The 19,524-nt window shown below is 44.5% G+C and overlaps 2 protein-coding genes across 4 annotated transcripts in view; both read left to right on the forward strand.

The window, feature by feature from the left end:
• LOC142784679 (uncharacterized) overlaps positions 1-19,524 on the forward strand; it is a 264,403-nt gene that overhangs the window by 20,819 nt on the left and 224,060 nt on the right. The gene's annotated exons all lie outside the window — the stretch shown is intronic.
• The window catches only part of LOC142761757 (mediator of RNA polymerase II transcription subunit 28-like), a 39,666-nt gene continuing 23,294 nt past the window's right edge, over positions 3,153-19,524 (forward strand). Inside the window, exon 1 of one of the 3 annotated variants that reach the window (XM_075883148.1) lies at positions 3,153-3,542. The gene's annotated coding sequence lies outside the window, so the exon portion shown is untranslated. Of the gene's footprint in view, positions 3,543-17,191; positions 17,536-19,524 lie in introns of those variants that run through there. The other 2 variants (XM_075883147.1, XM_075883149.1) reach the window with 2 other exon arrangements.

Below are 19,524 nucleotides of genomic sequence, written 5' to 3' on the forward strand. Positions count from 1 at the left end.
CTCTGTGTCGTCGTTTTGTTCTCGCGCTATAACTATCGTCGTTCTGTGTGGGGTTGGCTGCTGCGCCACGCGGCGAAGGAGACGCTGCCGTATATTATATCATCCACGAACGCTAACGTGTGTACACTTCGTTACATGTCAGAAAATATAAAAAGAAAAGGTGTAAATAATATGTTTAAAATTGTTACCATAATTATTAGGCATCATTATCCGTGCAGATTTTTGTTCTTTGCTGTTTCTAGCGTTCTGGTGCCATTCCACCTTTTTCGCTCCTCCGATAAACAACGATGGCGTCGCAGCAAGTTCACATCCATGGTTACAGTGGCTGGAATCAGCGTTGCCATATGGTGAAATTTGGCACCAGATTCTGAAAATCTGGTAAAATTTGGGGGTTACTGGTGTTGATGTGTCGAAATGGCTACACCAGACAAAATCTGGTGAAAAATGGTGAAAAATCTTGGGAAATGGCTTGCCACTTGAATTTACAACATGTTGTTAGCCTTTTACTGCATCCCAAAGATGGCGCAAATTTCTTGCCCCCTTCAAGACTTTCAACACTTCGTTATGTATATACCTCTACAGCTTTAGGAAGTGACGATTGAAGCTCGCGCTCGCGAACTGGCGTGCCTCTCACAACGTGTTTGTCGTTGCGCGTGTTTGTACGCGATTGCACACCGCACAAGGAAACGCACGCCGTGTGTGTTGCTGTTGTCCCCGACTCGCACAGCCCACTTTCTGCTTCGCCGAATGCCTTCGCGAGCATGGCCTGGCGTTTGCCGATTGCATTGGTATCGCCTGTGACGGAGCAGCTGTCATGGTGGGGGAACACAACAGTGTGTGGTCGCGGATTAAAAAAGAATCTCCCAATTGTGTGCTAAACAAATGTGTGTGCCACTCCTTAGCATTGTGTGTACAAAAAGCATTTGAAGTTTTGCCATCTAATTTAGGCTATCTGCTGGTTGAAATTCCAGGCTGGTTCTCTCACAGCACTCTGCGACGTAAGAACTATATAAAAACTTTTTGAAGCTCTTAGAGAGGAGGAGAATGAGAAAAGTAAGCTGAATTTGTCTTTCATGAAGGCATCCTCCACACGGTGGCTTGTGCGAGGGCGCATTATCAAGAGACTGCTTGAAAACTGGCAAGAACTTAAGGCTTACTTCAAGTGTGCCATGCAAGAGGGTTCGCAGGAAGTGAGATATAAAGCTCGTACTCTCTACGATATGCTGCATGACGACGTGAACTATATTTATTTTTTGTTTTTGTCACCTATAGGTCTCGAGTTTGAAAAAATAAATGCATTTTTTCAATCGCTCAATGCAGACCCGGAAAAAATGCATAAGGAGCTTGACTTGCATCACAAAGCACTGAAATCGAGAGTCGTCAACATACAGGGGCAAAGGCTTTCCATAGCCATGACCGACTTCGGTGCACGTTTCGGAAATGAGATTGCTCGTTGCTGCAAGAGTGACGAATCAATCATAAATGAAACGTTGGCACTAAATATGAAGCAGCGTTGCCAGGATTTTTTGTATGCCTTGCTGCGGGAAGTGGAGAACCGCCTTCCTGGCAACCAGCAGCTTTTTCAAGGCCTCAGTGCCCTTCACCCGTCGAAAGTGTTGTCACAGATGGCACGCTTTCCATTTGAACATCTCCCCTTCCGCCACCTCTTGGAAGGAGAGCAAGACGTATTGGAAGAACAATACAGAAAAATCTTGATGCATGTCTGGGCTGACGAATCTGTCTTTGACAGCAAAGTTCCAGATGACTGCACGCTATTCTGGACTGGAGTACTGAAGTACGAAAGCGTAGTGGGGGACAAACCATACAAAGAGTTAGCCATGTATGCGTTAGCTTGCCTCTCCTGCCCAGTGTCGAATGCAGCAGTCGAAAGGGTTTTTAGTCAGGTAACTGACTGCATCAAGACTAAGTACCGGAACAAGATGTCTATTGAAATGCTGGATGCTATTGTGCGCATTCGCACAACATTATCATTGAAGTCTGGCTGCTGCGTGCAGTTTTTAGTAACTGACGACATGCTTCAAAGATTCACGAAGGAGATGTACAATTCAGTGGAGTGAGCTCTTATATTTGTCCATTTGTTCATCCTATTCATTCATGTTCCATATTTTCAAATGTATCAGTGATGGAAGTGTCTTGTATGTCAAGAGATATTTTGTGTCAGTGTGAATGGACTATGTGAAAAATGTGACTATGTGAAATGGACTATGTGAAATTATTGCATGCGTATTTTGGCAGGAGTGTGCGAGCGATGTGTTACTGCTTTGAGCCACGGTTTCCTTGCTCTGAATGGAAGCTTCTCCTGCTCCTAAAAACCAAGACAAACTACATCACTGTATGTTCAAATGTGCTGGATGAGTTTTTCTTTTTTACCACTACTTCGAAGTAATGAAAACTCAAACGTGGCATTTTGTATTTCATGTAAACCACAGGTAATCGACTTGTCTTTCAAAATTCCTTGTGCAGGACGTCCCACTGGCGTTCCCTCTATAATAAATTCCTTGCTGACTTGTGACAGTTACAACAGCTCTGCCCTGCCTTTGTCTGGAAAAGCTAGCCGATTATACAGTAACCAGTCAAATAATAAATGCTCGCATGCTATTTACGAATAAATATTACCTTCATGTCAAGATAGGCGAAGCACATCAAGCGTGCGTGCCCTTAATAAAAAAAAATAACTTATCGTCTGCACGCGCCGCTTTTCTGCGACTGCGTCCAGGCATTGTCAAACGCCGTCTGCTAGATCTAGTGACGCGACCGCAATGTCGGAGACGTTATCGTCTATTTCGGCGCCTGGGGGATTTCAATTGGTATAGTGGCTAACTGAGGCAGTAAAAAAATTAGTATTAATTGTTTCAGTGCGCTTTGCGTACAGCTACAATTACACGTTCAAATTTTCCGCTTTTTCAGCCTCCTAACGTGTGCAGCGGTGGAGACGTGAAACATCACCATTAGACGCGCTTCGCAGCAGCGGTACACTGGCAAAAACAAAGCAAGAGCCGGAAATACGTCATAGCCGCCATGTTGTAACGTGCGCAAAAAACAAAACAGAATTCGGAAATACGTCATAGCGGCCATTTTGTAGTGCTGGTGTAATCTGGTGAAATTTTCATGAGGCGCTGGTGTCGAAGCCCTTTTTCAATCTGGCAACGCTGGCTGGAATAGTGTAGGCTGGAATAGCCACCGTGGTACAGTGGCTATTCTAGCCACTGACCACGGTGTTCAGATCCATCCTTTCTCCATGTTCACATCGAACACGGAAGAAGAAACGGTCCTTCCTCCGTGACATCGAAGCTTGTGAGCGAGCTTGAGTGCGTGTTCATTAGGTGATCTGTATTCATCGAGCCGGGAGAAACGAAGACAGTGGTGCGTCGTGAAATATTTTATTTCCCACACATGGAATCACCGAGAATTTGTGTGCGAGTGATATCGTCAGCGAAAGGGGGACTCTGAAAGTGACACCGGCGAGCTACCAGTCTTCAGCGACACCAGCTGCTTGGAAGAAAAAGTGCGATTGAAAAACTGTACGTAAAACCAATGACCATTTTCCCCAACTGCTTTGCATACGGGGTCAGTGTTTCGGTTTCTCTGATACGATAAAAGCTGTTTCATATGCCGCGATTGCAGCAAAATAAATCGTTACCGTGAACGGTTACGAAGGGCTTGCTTGTTTCGTCATTTAGGAACACTTTCCAGTCTGAATTCACTTAAAAATGCACAGCATCGGCCATTACCCAAACAAACACGTCGACTCTAATTCGACGGCTTGGCCGAACCAGCGCTATTTCGACGGGTCCCAACAAAAATCGCTCCTGCTGCTGCGATCAGAGCGAAAATTTCCAACATGTTCGAAGCTCGCCGCGGACCACTGCGGCGGGAACGAACTACCTTTTTTTTTTCGTTGCGAGCGAATTCGCAGCCTGAAAATCGCAACTTTTTGTGTCATGTGAAACGGCCTTAACTCGCAAAGAACATGTTATTTGACAAGTTATTTCGCCGATGTAGTGCAGCGACTGCTGCTTGCGGGCCAAACCTCATAAGCGCGAAAATGCACGCGACAAGCGACGCGACGTAGATTGTCTTCGCGCGATCAGTCGCTGGCGCAGGCAAACCTCATTCACGCGATGGCTTCGGCGAGCGAATTCCACTGTTGCTGGCATGAGGCCGTCTACTCGCACCAAGAAAACTGCGTAGCGAGCGGTATGCAATTCAAAAATAAGATATATTGTTGTGTAATGAAGCGGAAAGTGTTTATTATTGCCTTGCAGCACTTTATACTATGCACATGCGTAATAAACATTGCGTTATTTTTTTGTTGCGCATACGTGACTCGAGCAGGGTCACGTGCACCTATGTAGTCTTTTTTTTTTCCGGTTTTTCGCTATTGGCTGCTTGAGCCCAGCACTTCCGGGCGATGAGCGATGGTTTCCAAATCTGGAGAACCGAGCGATCGCGCGAAAATGAGCACGCGACACGTCGCGCGAACGCCCTGTTGTCGCTGTCGCGTGCATTTTCGCGCTTATGAGGTTTGGCCTACCACCTTGCATTTGGAAAATAATAAGCGTAGCCGTTTGAATTCTGGTTGCAATAGTTACAGGCGCAACCGCACGGCATAGCGGAAGCAAACAGCCCAGAAACACAAATGTTCGCTATGCGAGCCACGCGCAGCCATGAAAAAGCACCGCAAGTCGCGCATCTCCACGCGCAAGTGCAACCGCGAAGGAGACCAGTCCATGACCTACTACACTCCTGACCTGTTCAGATAGCGGGGTTCCTATGGGAGCGCGTGTCCCCGCTCTCGTTCAATCGCTCGCCGTAGGTGGCGCTACCTATAACCTGTTCGTCTGCTACTGTGCGGCCGGCAGGAGGGCGACGGACTGATACCATGCGTCTGCTTCTGTGACAAACTGCCTATACGTGTGATTGTTTTTTGCTGAAAAGGCTAACGTGTGCTATGTGTTACATTTTAGTAGTTAGGCTATACTGGTTGATTGACTTCTAAAGCTGTATATTTGCGTAGAAATGTCTTGCTGCATGGTTGTTTTTGCCATTCCAGCCTAAAAAAACTTCAATTTAGTATTCATAAAGCTTTTGACTAATAATGTACTCATTGGTAATAGAATATCAAACTGATTTTAGGTTGTTTAGGACGCGTCAGGTGAAACGCAGTGCCCCTGTTGAGCACTTACCTTGGACACTCGCCCTCGACAGGTGTTACACTTGTAGTCAATTGATAAAAGAGAATAATGCACATACGCCAACGGACGCATATCAAGGAGAGACACAGGAATTGAAGCTTTAACTCTTACTGTGACCTACACAACAAAAATTGTGCGTCAAATTTCGCTACGGGAGTTTGTCTGCTGGAACGGGGAGCGCTGGCCGATGCGCGTTTCTATGATTTTATATGTCCGTGCGATGAGACGATATGGTAAAGGCAGTGATGTGCCTATCGAGGGCAACACATTGCGACCCCAATAAAGTTTTTATCGTCATCATTATCATCATCTTGTCGAGCATAGTTAATAATAATAATAATAATAATAATAATAATAATAATAATAATAATAATAATAATAATAATAATAATAATAATAATGTTTTATTTTTCATCAATAGTTTGATGAAGGACAGCGGCAGGTAAAAGCTGCTCTTCGAAAGAGGCAGCTTGACATAGGCCCACAGACGCCTTTAGCACGACAGCACTGGCAAACAGTTAGCAATGTTATCTAAGCAACAATTACAAAAATATCAAGTTCAAATTCTAAAAATAAAAATAGCAACCATGATAACAATGTAGCAACTGCAAAGAAATCTTGAAAACTATACATGTGTATATCGTGCAATTGAGTTCGGGTACAGAGTAAGAAATCTATGCCAGCTTTCACATATTTATCAATTAACGTAGAAACTGTGTAGAACAACCTATCTGTGGAGTAGTTTGTTCTCGAAGTTTTTATTTTCCATGTTTCTTTATGTCATGTTTCGAACAAATTATTTGGCTGCAGTTTCGAGAGGTCGTACAAATAATGTCGACTTTCTTGAAATTGACGCCTGACCACCAATGCTAACTTAAAATCGTAGAGACGATGTAGGGGTGGTATTCCAGCCTGTTGAAACAATTCACTTCTGCGAGCATCATACGACCAGTAAAAAATTATTCTAATATACGTCTTTTGCATCAGGTACAGTTTTTGTAAGCGCGTGTTAGTCGTAGTCCTTCATACCAAGAAACAATAAGCAAGATGCCAACAGAACAGTCATTTATAAAGTAAGAATTTTACCTTGTATAGTAGAACAGTTTTGCCACTGTACACCGTGCCCTCTACGCGAGATAACTGACCCAGCACACTGTAAATGCGATCGTTTCAAAGCATATTGCTCGAAAATGTAACTCCAAGAATTTTTATACAATTTACTAACTCAATAATAGTATCGCCATACTTGAAATGTATGTTTTCATTAACAGACTTATTTTTAGGGCGGAATAGTACCGCCTTTGTTGTACTAGTGGTTATGTTTGATTGATAGCGCCCAAGGGCGACACCCGCAGTTGGGGCGCGTACACATGCTGAAAATGTGCCATTATACTCGTTTGTCAATGAAAAGCAGATCCCTCAAAGTGATATCAAGGTTTCTGCTAAAAGAATTTGGCGAGTGTATGCGTGTGATTCGAGCAATGTTACAGCACTTCAAAATGAAACAAAACACATTTGTCGCTTTACTTATGCGTGCCACAATATGCCAGTTAAAGCTGATGTTTCAAACAAAGTTTCTGCACTTTCGAAGAATATCCTACTTGCTGGCACACAGTGACGGCTTGTGTCTGCAATAAAGAAAAACATATGTACGCGTACAGAGCTGCGTGCATTTGGGTCATAGTTCAATAAAATGTGCTAGCAAGGTTCTGGGCGCGTACATGATACAATGGAGGCATGCAACTAAACTTTTAAAATCTTGCGAGATTTTGGCTTTTCGGCTATTCTCTTTCTCTTTCCTTCTTTGGCTGTTTTGTCCCGCACGTAGTTTGAGAAGAAAGGACGGCTAAATTTTTGCAACACTAGCCGCGCCATGGCTTCTCGGTGCTCGCTAGTAGCGCCTTTATGGCTGAAAAGAGGGTTCAAGGCCACTGCAGGTAGCACAGTTTGCACAAAAAGTGCCATCGGCCTCTTTTTGGAAATGGCCAATGGCGCAAATGCTTCCGCGGCCCTTTCTAGAGTGCTCACAAAGGAAAGAAATGAGATCGTTGGGTATGAAAGCCCTCCCCTGTCTAAATTAAATATCACAGCAGTAGCTGGTCCAGATGAGCTGGGAGCCTTGATTTTGCCGATGCAGTCGTCGCAAGTAATGCAATCCTCAGCTGCTTTCACCAGGAAGCCCGCTATAAGGCCAAGCGTGCTGGCCCTTATGCCTGGCTGTGGGGCACCTGTGGGAAGGTAGAAATGAAAAGTGTGCAAGAATTTTATCAGTATATAGATAAGCATGCATGATTAAACCGACACGTGTCCGTATACAAAATATGAGAAATATATATATATATATATATATATATATATATATATATATATATATATATATATATATATATATATATATATATATATATATATATATATATATGGATGTTAATGCGCTTTCAGATAACAACTGTTGCCCCACCGCGGTGGTCTAGTGGCTAAGGTACTCGGCTGCTGACCCGCAGGTCGCGGGACCGAATCCCGGCTTCGGCGGCTGCACTTTCGATGGAGGTGAAAATGCCGTAGGCCCGCGTTCTCAGATTTGGGCGCACGTTAAAGAACCCCAGGTGGTCGAAATTTCTGGAGCCCTTCACTACGGTGTCTCTCATAATAATATGGTGGTTTTGGAACGTTAAACCCCACATATCATCAAGATAACTGTTCATTCAGCCGACGTTTGCGTCGGGAGAGCCCCGTCTTTTTCAAGGTATAATAATATTTACACATTTTCCGCGTCGATTTATAGCTTGTCACGACAGGAGGGAAGAAGTCCGGAGAATAGTATAAACAACAACATAAAAAAAACTGAGGGAGAAACGTTTAAAAATAAAAAAAAATCTAGGAGAAGAAGCAAGAGAAAGACGACGGGATTAGGAAGGGACAGCATCTCAAGAGAGTAAGGCGAACGCAAACGAGCCATGCCATCATCTGTGTGCCAGTTATGACAGTGATTCAAAACCGCCGAAAATTTCTTCCCCGATTGCGGGAAAGGGACGTCGGTTAGTCGAGTTGTGTGGGCGCCTGGTGAAAGCATGTTATATTTTTAAATGTAAGCCATAGTACCTGCTTGTACCATGGACTTATCGTTACATACATACACAGTATAACTGATTGAGAAGCATGTTTTCATCTACATCGTGCACTGACGCAAACGCTGCCTCACGCGGCTTGCATGTAACACAGTAAGCAGCGCAGAGTTTATAATATATGCATAATATCGTATAGTGGGGAATTGTTGGACGGTGTGTAATAATTTTTAAATAATGTAAATCATTCCATTACACGGAATCAACGAGATATGAAAAGCGCACCACGGCAAGTCTGCAGGGCTTCTAGATGTGGCCGCATCGTCTGGGTTATAGTAGCAGATGTCGATGCCGCGCACTCGCCTGACGACCCTTGATTCTGGTTTACTAGCGAGTGCATTTCCAGAGGTTGTCCGGCTTGCTTTACTGCTGTGGAGCACGACGCCTGCCTTGCACTGGGCGATCCAAGAGGAGACGTTGTTTGCTCTGTACTGCCGCTTGGTGATGAGTGCATCATTCCCATCACGAGGACTTTCTGCAGTGATGAAAGCGCAGCACGGGCGTCTGTCTGATCGTTGCTTCCTTGAAGCTGTCTGATGGTGGAAAAAAGTGCTTCGACAGGGTCACTGGAGAATTTGGCAGTCAACACGTATAGGAAACCTGAACGGATGAGAAATTGTGTGCACTGTACTGTGGACATTGTGGTCAGTTGGAGAGCTTCGTATGTTTCAAGAGATATGAATGCCCTCTTATGTGGTGCCGCGGCTTTCCATGCTGCGAAAAAGGGCAGAAATTCCTGCTCCAGCCATATCAACCTGAAAATAAAGCAGTTTATTGTAGAAAATATGAAACCTAGCGGGATAAATGGAATGTACCTGTCATCATCTGGGGAACTGAACGGCATCCTGTTTTGGTCCCGGCTTACTACGTGGAAGGTTGTATTTCTTATGTTGTGTATGGTGAACCATTTAAATATCATTTCCATCAGCTCGATGGTTGGCAGGCAGTCTTCAAACCCGAAAATGCCAAATCTGCGGCCGTATTGTAAGAGGTATCGTAAGGCCGATGTCACCTAGAAACCAAGGAGACGCGACATATTAAAAATGATCGGAATTATTTAGAGAGAGGTTTCTAAGCTTGGACGTTCGTATACAGCAAGTGAGACGAGTTACAAGTGGCACTGCAGTCATCAATAACGTGCACTTTTAAGTGAGTTTGTGTTAGTGAACATATATTTATAGAAGCTCTAATGATACGTAATTATTGTGTGGTAAGCAATACGCGCAGGTACATTCGTTAAGAAAGGGAAATTGTATGTTCAGATAACCATGCGCTGTTAGCAGCAGCAGTAGCAGCAGCTCATGTGCATGTTTTTATGTGACCATACTGATAAATATGTTAGCAGTTATATACGTATTGAATTACATTTTCACCATTTGCTTCCGTTTGGGTTCTACAAACAAATAAACCAGAAACTAACATGAATATTCACGTATCGTTTGCGGTGAATTACTATTAAAAGGCAGTTTTTGTACTGCTTCATTTGAACGAAAAGCTGCAAAATTTTTTCTGCTTCTGCATGAACATTCACTTGACGTAATATGATGTAAAATGAGTTGTGGCGTAATATTAGCGCATAAAAGTTTGCCCGAGCGCGCCAAAGAATTTGAGAAGTATAAACGTCACTACTGATAGAAAACTGCGAGCATGATTCTAGCTCAATTAGATGTATTTTTTTGTGTAATACAGGTTGCAGGAAGCATACATAATTTACAGCTAACGAAAAGGCATTTCCTGCATGACCTGTGTGCGTCACGCATTGTGATGTCTACAAGGAATACAGAGAATCTGGGAGTGTGTGACACTAACGCTAAATGGGTTTACACCTTTTCTTATACATGCCTGTGGAGAGAACACTTCAACGGCCCTCTTCACGCTTAATTTCTCGAAGTTCGTCGGGTAAACGTGCTTCTGCGTAAGGTTCCGAACAAGCTTGAACGACGACTGTTTTTCTGTTATGTCCAGCAACTTTCTCAAATACGTGGGGCTGTAGTAATGCCCATTGTTGAACAGAACGCGTTTGGTGGACAACATCTGGTTGCGGAGATTTTTCAGGATGTGGCAGTGGTCAAAAGAAAGGAAGAGCCTCCGATTCATATCCATTGGATGTCTGCAACAACAACAAAAAAAAATGAATAAATAAATTGGAGAAAGGCGGCGTTTGCGGTGTGAATAATTAGTTGCATATACGGTTTTCTGTTTTTTACCAAAGTAATGTAAATGTTAGCCATTCGAAGGACGTGTGCGTTGTTAATTATTACCTTATTATAAAATTTCTCCACTCATGCCATGATCCTGCAGGTCTGTGTGTGTGTTTTATTGAGATTACCTACACCTTAAATCTTCCGAAACTTTAAGTATACTCACCCATTCATACAGTCGCATGCAGGTGCGCATACATTACGCAAACGCGTAACGTCAATTGATTTGTAAAGACGGGCTATTTACAGCGATTGTACTGTTGATAGCAATCTTGTTATGGACACGGCTTTCTTATATGGCAGCGCTGATTAAAAAAAAAGAAGGGGGGGGGGGGGCTCTGATGCTGATACAGGCTTTTTTTTTTGTGCGACCAAGTCTTTTTTTTTTTTTTTCACTCAAACACGGCATGCATGCGCGTGCATACATTGATTGATAGATATGTGGGGTTTAACGTCCCAAAACCACCATATGATTTTGAGAGACGCCGTAGTGGAGGGCTCCGGAAATTTCGACCACCTGGGGTTCTTTAACGTGCACCCAAATCTGAGAACGCGGGCCTACAACATTTCCGCCTCCATCGGAAAAGCAGCAGCCGCAGCTGGGATTCGATCCATGCATACATTGAGGGCACACTGCGAATACATATAAAAAAATATTTACACTAGGCATTGCGCACAGCTTAATGCGAGCTGAGAGCAAAAATATATACTTAGCAACTTACGGCACAACTGGCATCATACGACCATTCCCTAACATGGTGAACATCTTTTTGTTCGAAGCGTGGTTGTCAGCTACAAGTCGGACCACTTGGAATCCTGCTTCTTCGATGGACTTAATTACTTCAAGTGTTAGTTGATGCAGGTGGTCTCCTTTTACTGACTGCGTGAAATAATATCCCACGGGTAGCCTGAAAAAGATAAAAATTAGCAGTATTCTGTAGCGTCGGTGTCAGCTGGGCTTAAAATCTCACTCCGTTGGAGAGAGGAGGAGAGCCAATTGCTCATCTCGAGCGCTTGTCAAATAAGTGCACAATGCTAAAGTTGACTTGCCGGGGGAAAGGGGGGGGGGAGCCCTCCTTAAAAAATAGAAGACGACTCCCCCTGCCCCTCCCCAGACTTTCAGCCCTGGTCGCGGAATAGCACATCATTGGTTAATTAAAGACAACGTTTTCTTTTTATATCTATAGGTGGGGTTAGTCTTTCAGTCACAGCGAAACGTATAGTGATAGACAAAGTGATGATTCACTTACGTGTAGTGCGTTGATAAGCCTACAAATACAAAGGCGAGAAGGTGTGTGGCCAGCTCGTTCTGAATGCCCACTTCTTTTTCTAGGCCTCCCATTTCGACTAGGCCATGGACTTTGTCTCCTTTTTTTTCGTACGTCAGTGCTTGCTTTAAAGACATTTCATCCACAATCAAAGAGCCCATTTTTTCCTAACAAAAAAAATGGGGGGGGGGGGGAATTCACTGTTAACAGACATGCGTTATATATCGGCGGAGACAGTTAATTATATAAATAACCTTCTTTGTTGTTCCGTACATGACCCATAATTTAACAGAAATGATTAGGGTTTAGAGCAAACATAGCGCACTGCCGTATACTCTTAAACAATACATCTTACGTTCGAGTAATCCTTGCCACAGGTCTGGTCCCTGTTTATTCACTTTAAATCACTTTTCATTCGGCTATACTAGCATGTATTTTGATCAGTCAAACACTGCCGCGTGCGCTGCTTCCTTCGTTATTCGCGTGCATATTGTAAATAATTCTGATCGAAGTAACGTACCCGTTCGGACAAGTGTGTGCTTTCCGTGTGCAGCCTTTGCTTCATTAGCGACGAAACAACTGCTCCAGTACAGTAGCCAATGTAACGCTTCAGTGTCATGCGACTTGGAAGGGTGAGGCACCCAGACCTCCGCAACATTTCGTACCCGCAGGGTGATTTAGCTTGCCACATTATGGCCTGCCTGATGGTCACCTCTTTCCAACGGTGATTTTTCTCACGCAGGCATTGCAATTGCTCCTTCAAAAATTCAGCCTTCTTGTCGTTCTCGTCCAGCATTTCCTGATGATGAAAGGGCAGTTGAAATGCGTAAATCACGCGCAAGATAACATACTGGAAGAAAGCGGAAGTGCAGGGGAGAATGGAAGCTTGACCCGCTGAAACATCGTAGAGCAGGGAATGCCGGCGCATCCAACAATTCGACATTTACGTACTGGACTTGCCCTTGTCAAGACAAGTTTAGATGTTGTGGGAGAGTGAGCAAACGTTCACACACACGCTACTAAAGGAGGCTGTTGCTGTCCTGACAAAGAATAGTGCACCTGATTGTCGAAACCTTGCATTTGGCATCATTCCTTATTCAACAATTCATAATCGCGAGAAAAGATATGCGTTTACTCTTAAGACAATAATAGATGTTTCATGTCACCACGTGGACATTCAATTGCAGCTATGCTACATTAATGAATTGCGCAACTTCAGACTTGCGTCATGTTCAGTAACCGGCCACCGACTCACACATACGGACTAGCGGAAACTGTTCACTTACACTTTCCAAACCATTCCTTCCTTTTTGAATGCAATGCTGCTCGCTCAAGTTTATAAGGCAGACATCACATGTGCGTCAAGCGTGGCTTCCTGTACGAGCATAAACCGATCGGCCCATAGCACCAACACAACACAGCTTGCAAATTACTGTCTTTCCAGTTGTCAGTCCAATGTCCTTAATTGTTTGCGACGACAGAAATTTGAACTCGTTGTTCGCAGGATAAAGGAATAAACTCGGGGTGCGCCAATCACGCAAGGGGGTACACACCGACCTTCGTATCTTAAACACTTGCTCATGTGCGCGCTTACCCACCAACCTTCTTTTATTCCGTGTCCTTATGTCAGGCCTACACCTTCGTATGACCAGAAAGATTGCCAGCATCGGCGTACACTAAAATGTCACGTAAATTTATATGAAGAAGAAAATCTATAAACAGAGTTTCTCTCGAGCAGACATCATGACAGCGGACTTGTCATCCTTAAGGCTATAATTGTATTTCAGTCTTTCAGAAAACAAGCCTGCTTGTCGAAACGCCGGCTCGAAACAACTTTGCTAAAACTACTGATTAAGCGAGTTGGTTCATGATTATTTTCAGTGTTTGTGTGTGTGTAAACAGCGATTAAAGAATGGGAACAACCCCTGTTCACAGGTTTTTTACTGCAAGCTTCCATCCTCCCCTTTCTGACGTTTCTTACAAAAAAGTATAGGGACACTAAGTTAATAGACTGATAAATGAGTACCTGATAATTCTCTATCGTTCCTGTTCCGATCATACGACTATTAGAACAGAAAAAATTAAGACTAGGTTTAATGTTCTGAGTTTGGCGAACAATCTTCGACACGTGCACGTCGCTTTATGTTGCGTCGCTCCTTGTGTACTTGGCCGCATTGGCTGAGAACATTTCTTTGAAACTTGCTACTTCAGACCTTGCATCTACTAACACAGCAGTCTTAGACATTACCTGAGGCCGTCAAAGTATGACGTCACTGCTAGCCGATGCGCGAGAACTTAAGGGTAGCATCGCCACCTTTACAATCTCTTATAGTTTCGAGAATTCCTTCGCTCACCGGACGTCCTCTCGTAGTACGGGTGATGTTGATAGAATTGACTTACTCCTAAATTGTTATTATGTTCAGAGTCATTTAAAATTAAGTGCGAATATAAAAGGATTAATATAACATTCGTCCACTGACGTAACTGCGTACCTGCAGCGTTAGAGCGCCATTCGCCTCGGCGAGGGCTTTCATCTCGAAAAAATCTTTCTTTAGCTTCTCTAGCTGTGAATGCAAATTACTGTTCATTTCTTTCAGCCTGCTGCACTTCCGCCGCAACGTCTTAGTTGCCGCGACCAGGGAGCGCATCTTCTTCAAACCGATCGACGTTTGCGACGTCATGGAGCGCCGCACTGGCCTCTTCTGGTGTTCCCCTTGTATAACTGAACTACAGTCCTCCATGTTGTCCTGACTTGATGGAAAATGCAACCACTCGGCCTCTTGTGCAGTTTCAATTGGGTTTTCAGAACTATATACTTCCCCAGGCTCCGCTGATGCTCGCTCTTCTTGAGAAGAATCTGCGTTGGACGTTCCCCTGTTAAGCCGAAAAAATAGCGAAGCATGACAGATATATTGTCCCGCTAAACGCATAAGGGAATACTGCTAACATTATTCTTATCCGTTGTTGTGTTAGACTTCAAGTTTTACTTACAGTATTTTTACTTGTATGGGTGCCAGCGTTGTTTCCCCCTGCGTTCGTTTTAGCCGCTTTTTCCGCGGCATTGGATCTTGCCCACGTGGATCAGGAGAAGCGGGAAATAAGGAAGGCACGGCTGTGGGCTTCAACATCTTCCTTTTCGTCACTGTTCTGTAATCTTCAGCGGTAAAATGCAGGCTGCATACCTTCGACCGGTCGCTGGGCTCCCAGCGATGCTTTCCTGAACCTTCATCAAAGGTAAAGGCGTATACGCATGGCTAGCAAGATTGCAAAATAACAGTCCATAACACCTTTTTTGTAATTAATTTTTCCAAAATGTAACAAGCCAAATGGGGAGGTTAAGAAAAAGCATAGCCACGATTTTATTCTGGGGAAGTACCTGTATACCCATTTAGTGCATTTTCATATTTTCTCGCAGCCTTTGTAAATGTCTTTTTAGATGACTACATTCGTCGATTGATGTTTAGTGATGGTACGTGGTCGAGTCCAGTGGCATACTTGAAGCCCTTTATTCGAAGAGCTCATTGGCTATACAAGGTTTCATAACAAAGCTGAATTTCCTAATGGCTGCTCAGTAACGAAGCGCGACCCAATACGACAGAGCCGAAACCGAGGCGCACTTGAGCGCCTTGGTCTTGGTTTAGAGCGCAAACCTCTAACCTGTACAATGACTCCGCCGTTGACGACGATGACTTCAGTGGTTTTTGTTCTTTTGCATTCTCCAAAACGAATCTTTGTCATGCATGATGTAATCTCAGATGCAGCACGCACATAAATAGAGTATCTGTCGCTGATTATTCCAGGTTCCTCATTTCGGTTTCACCGGCTGGGTCTCTTAACCCTCACAGAGCCGATGGGCTCATTGCACGAAGGACTTCAATTATGTCATTATACCCGACCGCCTGCCAGCCCTATATAGAGTGAACAGTTAATCGCCACATTTCGTTACCGGCGTAACGTTTCTAATTACCTTAAGTAAGCTTATACAGAAACGAACAAAGCTGTATGGGAAGATAGAAGTTTGAGATGAGAAATACATTTGACCAAATTCGGTCGCTAACTTCAGTGACACCCAGTGTTCAAGAGTTGTCCATCGCTAAACACACACACACACACACACACACACACACACACACACACACACACACACACACACACACACACACACACACACACACACACACACACACACACACACACACACACAGAGACAAACTGTGGAGGCAGCACGTAAATATTTCATATCATTAATTTTTTTATGGATTTCGGCGGCATTTGTTGAGGCAGCCTTCGGGAAGGGTGCTCGAACCCCTCGCAACCCACCGCTACGCATTTTTACATAATTTACAGATTTCGTATATTTACTTTTTTCTTGTGTGCTATATTTAAATTTCTTGGCACTATTTGTGGAGCCTGCCATATTAGCCGCGGTACTTTAAAAAAGCTTTCATGTTTTTTAGCTCAGTGAATTAGCATAACACACGGAAATAAAGTTTACTAAAGCACCCTGGTGCTTCTTGCTAGCTTGCAACTCGTTCTGAATTGAAACGACTCTCAAAAACACAAGACTCACCTTTTCTTCCAATTGCCTCGATCCATTCTTCCCGTATGTCTGTGGCAGGAAACTCGTGAAAACTTACTTTACTTTGTTTGCCTTGTTCCGATTTGCAATATGGCACGCAGCAATACACCATACTTACATTTGAGGTGTCAGCTCATCTAAAAAAAAAAAACTGCACGCGGCCACTATTAGAGCTGACTACTGCAGCTATCTGCCGTCTGCAAGTTTCTGCACACGACCTACTGTGTTTCTGCGTATCTTCTGCAATTTGTGTATGCGTATCGTCTGGAACCATCGTGATTCAGTGTGAACAATGAATGCCTAACAATAGTTTTTTTATCTCGTTGGACTACGTTTTCATTCAAGAAATATTTTCATAATAAATTTTCCTTCATTTGTAGAAAAGTTCCCGTCTGCTTGCCACTGTGACCCTTTGTGTGCTTTTTTTACGGTTCTATTTCTGCTTCAAACGTCCACACGAATGCAGCCAACTCTGACGAGGAATCATATCGCTTTATTTGCCATATTTTACACATTCATACACAATTCATGCACAATAAGAACGATTTGCACTGCCACAGCGATGGCTGAAGCAGACGACAGCGAACAGGTGCTGCCTAGCGCCACGCCGCTCGTAGGTGACGGCCCTAGCGGCAGAAGGTATGAACTAGAACGTGGGCGCTGGAAGAGGTGCTCTCTGGGCAGGTCAGGAGTGTAGTAGGTCATGGACCAGTCATCGCGCAGATACAGCGACGGAGAACGGGAGGATTCGAAAGGGTCAAGGAAGGAGAGAGGAGGTTGCGCGCGTGGCGGCTAGTTGGTACGGGGCAGTGCGTAGCGGGACGTCTGCGGGTACGTTGCCAAGATAGAGGGAAACAACGGAAGCCAACGTTACAGAAGAGAAGCGAAGTAGCCGGGATCTTGAGTAGCGTCGAGGCATCTGTGAATATTAGTATAAATGTTCACTGATATTAGTCGCTGCTGGAGCACCGAAATTTTCGCATAATTTTCGTGTCGATTGGCTGGTCCGTGAGCCCTTCGCGTCACCGCAAAATGTCAACGGTAGCTCTGGCGGCGTAAAGGATAGAGGACTGCGCCAATCAAGAGACCGATTCCACCCGTTTCAGTGTTATTTCCGTGCTCGTGTTAAACCGACATTGCACTTCGGTGAGTATGTAAGTGCTAGCGGCGCTGGTGAGTGACCTATGTGCATAGCCTCCTATATACTTTCTGTTATGGCCAAAATTCCTTTTGGCGTTGCATAAGTGGTTGCCAGACTGCCGCTAAATTTGCCTGCAATTTTTTTTTCTAGTTGTGGCTTTTCCGTGAGAATTTGGTGCCATCCGCGGTGCATTTCGCGAACGAGCGACGCTGGCCGTTTTAATTAACGGAAGGAACCGCGCCTAGCAGTAGTCGAGCGCGGTGCTGCTGTGCAATTAAGAGGCCAATTTAATTAGCGGAATGAACCGCGCCTAGCAGAAGTCTGGGCGCGTGCTCTTGCTGTGTGCGCAGCTGTGCAATTACGCGCTCAGAGATCGCGATTGTCGTGTACGCTGCGCAACGCTCGCGTATTCTAATCGCTGTGCCTAACCTGTGGTCTAGACCATGACCTACTACACTCCTGACCTGCCCAGAGAGCACCTCTTCCAGCGCCCACGTTCTAGTTCATACCTTCTGCCGCTAGGGCCGTCACCTACGAGCGGCGTGGCGCTAGGCAGCACCTGCTCGCTGACGTCATCTTCACTCTTTGTGGTCAAATTTTGACCAACAAAGCACTCGTAGTGCGTATTTATGATCCAAAATTTAGAATTATTCAGAAATAATAATACTAAAAGACATTCAGAATTTTTTTGCAATAAAATGCACGCTACCACGCATAGGCTGCCCTACATCGTGTAAATCTACGGGTTCCCACGTTTGTCAACCAGTGTGCTATAAATACTCAAGCGCTCTGAACACCTTGCTTAACCAGCAATGCATGGGAAGAAATAGTCACATATATGCCGCCAGTTCACTACAGAATGCAGGCATTCTTATACCAGCGCCTACAAAACAACCGTAAAGAAACAGACGAACAGGTTATAGGTAGCGCCACCTACGGCGAGCGATTGAACGAGAGCGGGGACACGCGCTCCCATAGGAACCCCGCTATCTGAACAGGTCAGGAGTGTAGTAGGTCATGGTCTAGACCACAGGATACACGCTAGCTGTATTCTGTAGACCATATCACAAAATAACCTGCAACTTTATTTTGTGTAACCAGCGATAAACGTGTGGGCCGTTGGCCGGGCAGAATGCGCTGTAGCCCTAGCCGCCCGCCTCGCTTGACGACTATTTCTGTGCAGTAGACCACAGAATATAATCCCAATTTGTTCTGTGGACCAGACTACAAAATTATCGCACTGATCCATTGAGTGCTGGACATTTAAGTGACTTTCACCACAATGCATTTTGTTCGCCTCGGTTGGTCAGTGACTAGGGTGCACGGCTCGGAAGGTCGGGGGTTCGATACCGGCCGCGACGGTGGCATTTCTATGGAAGTGAAGTGGTAGAGGCCCGAGTACTGTGTGATTTTAGTGCACGTTAAATAGCACGAGATGGTCAAAATTTCTGCAGCCTTCCGCTATAGCATCTCTCATGGTCATATCCTGAGTTTCGGACGTAAAACCTCAAATATTATTATATTATATTATATTGTATACATTCAATTTCAGCCACGCCAAGATGTGCACTAAGATTTGCACAGGAGATTCAAAGTTCGAGTAATTCTCCCAATTGTACAGACACAGCCCTAAATCTCTCCCAAAACGGCTCCAACACCATCGTTAGAAGGGAATAACAACAAATAACAGCATTCCTAAATTTTTCTAACCATCAATCTGTCACGTGTGGAACACGTCATGTTCATCGCTGCACGGCCTACTGTACTCCTGACCTGCCCATATAGCGTGGTTCTTATGGGAGCGCATGTCCCTGCTCTCGTTCAACCACTTGCCGTTGGCGACTACCTATAACGTGTTCATCTGCTACTCTGCAGCTGTTTGAATGGCACTGGAGTAAGAACGCCTGCGTTTTGTGACAAACTGTCAGCATATATATGACTGTTTCTGCAAACTTCGACGCCTGGTCACGCAAGTTATTAAGTGCAAATATATT

The sequence above is a fragment of the Rhipicephalus microplus genome, unplaced genomic scaffold (genome assembly GCF_043290135.1).
Source record: "Rhipicephalus microplus isolate Deutch F79 unplaced genomic scaffold, USDA_Rmic scaffold_15, whole genome shotgun sequence".
In the NCBI taxonomy this organism is placed as follows: Eukaryota; Metazoa; Arthropoda; class Arachnida; order Ixodida; family Ixodidae; genus Rhipicephalus; species Rhipicephalus microplus.